Raw genomic sequence first — 4,334 nt, 5'->3', positions numbered from 1 at the left:
TGATGTTTTTCAGATGCTCATGGAGATTTGATGATTCTTATCTTGGAGATTTGATGATTCTTATTATGGATATTTGATATTTATTTGATGATTCTTTTTATGGATTATCTTTTGTGATTTTGAGATTTATGATTCCATGAGCATTAGGGTAGGATATCTGCACGTAGTGACGGGAAGTGGCTTGCAATGGGGGCCGGGGCCCTAAGAGGCTGCCAGGGTAACTCATTGTAAGTTGGATTAATAAGTGATAACATTCACACCTAATACTAACTGAATGAACTTAAAAAGATAAGAGTTTTGGTTCTCGCCCATGCCTTGAGTGCTTGTATAGGCTAGGATGGGAGTAGTGAGAACGCATGGTTGCAACCTTGCATTCCATAGTATGCCTCGTCAGTATGAGAGGATACTAGTGGCTGCATGAGATCTGTATGGACCCATGGAGTTTAGCTAACTACTAAGGTAACTTGTACGAGATAAATGCGATGACATTTTCCCGCTTGCATAGTAGGTTCCTACATGTCATTGTGTGCCTCTGGGAAGTAGATGTCTGTTTTGTGATTGGAACCTTTGAGTTAGTATACTTTTAGGATTCCTGAACTTTAGAGACTTGTGCTATGTGATTTTGATAGCCTTTTTGGGACTTGAGATTATCTCCTCAACACGGTGGGAGTGGACCACTTAGGTACCACGCGGTCTGGTGGTAGTGTATTTTTACTCTTATCATTTGAGATCCGTCCAAGACACCATGGCTGGAGTATTCTTGGTTGGTATTTATCTTCATTCTATTCTTGGATCATTATGATTGATGATATACTTTATGATAGATGTATTTATTGGTATGTTTCTTATATTGATGATTTGCATATGTTAGATGATGTTACCTTATGGTTTACTTTGCATATTAGTAGGATGTTTTTAGGAGTGACATTCCTACTATGTTAATAGCTGATGATCTCTTTGGTGCTTTGGAATGTTACACATGGAGGGATGGCTAGGATTCGCGATGGTCTAATGATGCTATTAACGGTTGGGAGGAACCGTGCACTTAGTTTATTTTGTTTGATCTTTATGATGGATGTATATGTCTTCTATGATGATGTATCATGTGATTATCTTTACTTTGATGTATCATAGATTAGAATAGGATGATGTACCTTATTCTACATATGTATATTCTTTGAGCTTGTCATACCTTGTGACATGTACAGAGGATGAATGAGCATTTGAAATGTAATATTTAAACATTGGACTTATCATTATTATTTCATGTGGATGTTGTACTAGATGGATTCATGTATGTAATTCAACGTTAAGAGATCTTTAAATAATGTAATCGGTTATGTATGTTATGTTTACTTTCAGACGGACATTTCTATTGCTTCCGTTATTAAGTACAAGTTATATGTGGTATTTACTTTCATGTTATTTAAAAAAAAAAAAAAATGTTATCAAATTTAGTAAAATTTTAGGTTAATTCTTTGGTTCCCTTGGCGGGGCATTACAATGCAACTCTAACCGTGATGTGATCTCTCTGAAATGATATAGGTTATTATAGACCAAAAAGTCACCATCCTTTAGGATTTAAACTTTCACCAATAGCCCCCACAAGCTCCAAGTTATGACCCTCAAAAGATCGATCTCCAAATGTAGTTAGAGCATCTTGGAGACTCTTTGGTATAGGGTGGCCATGACCACTACACACTCTTTGTGGCCAAAAAGAGGGTCTCACTAGCATTCACCCACCCATCTGGAGCTAATAAAGCTAAAGATTCAATGCCAAGATTAGTGGTTTCAAAGTTACACAATGATGCACCAAGGAACTAAGGTATATTGCAAGTTTTGGCATCGAGCAAGATTGTTGTGCATTATCCAAACATAATGTAATCTATCCAAAATGGATAGGTTATTGTAAACCTATACATCATCATCTTGTATCATTCAATATTTTACCAATAGCCCCAACGAGCTCTGATCTATGACCCTTAGAAGATTGATCTCCAAACACACTAAGAGCATCTTGGAAACTCTTTAGTACATGTTGGCCACAAATGTTGTAGGCTCTCTCTAGTTAGAAAATGCTTTTCACTAGGGTTCACCTCCAATATGGATCTAATGATGCTGATGATTCAATGCCAATTTCACCAATTTTAGAGTTATGTAGTGATGCACATAAGGAACTGAGGCACACAATAAGTTTTGGCATTGAGAAAGATTGCTGTGCCAAATCCAAATGGCATGTGATCTCTTTGAAATGAGATAATTTATTGTAGACCTCAAAATCACTGTCTTGTAGCATTCAAAATTTCACCAATAGCCCCCATGAGCTCTAAGTTACAACCCTTAGAAGATCAATCTCCAAAAACACATAGAGCATCTTAAAGACTCTTCAATATGAGGTGGTTGTGAATGTTGTAGGCTCTCCATGGCTAGAAAAAGGGTCTCACTAGGGTTTACCCACTCATTTGAAGCCGATGGCACTGACACTCTGATTTATGACCCTCAGAAGATTGATCTCGAAATAGACTTACAACATCTTAGAGACTCTTTGGTATAGGGTGGCCATGAAAATTGTAGGCTTTCCTCAACTAGAACAAGGGTGTCACTAGGGTTCACCCACCATCTAAAGTTAATAGCATTGATTATTCGATGCCAAGATCAGTGGTTTCAAAGTTACGAAGTGATGCACCAATGAACTGAGGCCCACTAAAAGTTTTGGCATCAAGCAAAATAACTTTACCAAAATCCAAATAGAATGTGATCTCTCCAAAATGAGATAGGTTATTGTAGACCTCAACATCACCATTATATAATGTTTTATGTTTCACTAATAGCCCCCATGAGGTTTGAGTTATGACCCTCAGAAGGTCAATCTCCAAACACACTAAGAGCATCTTAGAGATTCTTTGATATAGGGTGGTCATGCATGTTGCAGGCTCTCTGTAGCTGAAAAGGGTGTCACTAGGGTTCACCTACCCATCTGGAGCTACTAGAATTGACAATTTGATGCCAAGATCAAGAGTTTTAAAGTTACTCAGTGATGCACCAATGTATTGAGGCATATTACAAGTTTTGGCATCAAGTGAGATTGCTTTGCCAAATCCAAACAGAATGTGATCTCTCTACAATGAGATAGGCTGTTGTAGACCTCGACATCACCATCTTGTAGCATTCAACATTTCACTGATAGCCTACATGAGCTCCAATTTACAATCCTTGGAATATTGATGTCTAAACATACTTAGAGCATCTTGGAGGCTCTTGAGTATGGGGTGGCCGTGAATGTTGCAGGCTCTCCATGATCGAAACAAGGGTGTCAATAGGGTTCACCAACTCATCTAGAGATAATGGCACTAATGATTTGATGCTAAGATGAACGATTTCAAAGTTACCCAGTGATGCACCAATGAACTAAGGAAAACTACACATTTTGGCATTGAGCGAGATTGCCATGCCAAATCAAAATGGAATGTGATCTCTCTCAAATGAGATAGGTTATTGTAGACCTTGACATCACTGTCCTGTAGTATTTGAAATTTCACAAATAGCCCCCACGAGCTCTGAATTATGACCCTTAATAGATCGATCTCCAAACACACTTAAAGCATCTTAGAGACTCTTCGATATGGGGTGGTCACAAAAATTGTAGGCTCCCCATGGTCAGAACAAGGGTGTCACCAGGGTTAGTATTAAGTAAAAACATCATTTTTTAGGTCCCTCCACATTAATTACATTAAGTATAAACATCCTAATTGCTTACCTTAAATCATCAAGTTTATATTTATAATATCTCAAGTATTTCATCATTATTACATCAATACATAACTACCAAAAATCGTAGTGTGAAAAATAGAATCTATTTTTCTTCATTTTGCTCCTTATTTAGTTTTTATCTTTGTGCATGACTTTTCTTCATGATGTACCTACATTCCAATATCATGAAAATATTAGTAAATAGTCATATTAAACAAGATAATTATCAGTTCACTAAATCATTATGAACAAAAGAACACAAGAAGTAAATATACCTTGTCAAGTGTTCCTATAGGGTCCTCTCTCTACTTTAGGGCCTGTTTGGCTATAAGAATTGTCAAATGTGCCATTCATCTATGTTGGAATAAGCTCTCCTCTGGTATTCATGCATTATTAAATTAAGTTCTGGAATATCATTTGGACCTATTTGTGACTTGAAAGAGGAGTTGAAATATGCATATTCTATGTCTGGTTACAACAATTGAAATAGGAATTGGAATAAGTTTTGTTTTAAAATTTTAATAATTAAATTTTCATTTTTATTTTGGTAATATTTTAAATAAACAAGACTTTTTATTAATAAA

Source organism: Cupressus sempervirens, chromosome 5 (genome assembly GCF_028749045.1).
Source record: "Cupressus sempervirens isolate cs-2001-9-10 chromosome 5, ASM2874904v1, whole genome shotgun sequence".
NCBI classification, from domain to species: Eukaryota; Viridiplantae; Streptophyta; class Pinopsida; order Cupressales; family Cupressaceae; genus Cupressus; species Cupressus sempervirens.
Note: the sequence above shows the minus strand (reverse complement) of the source record.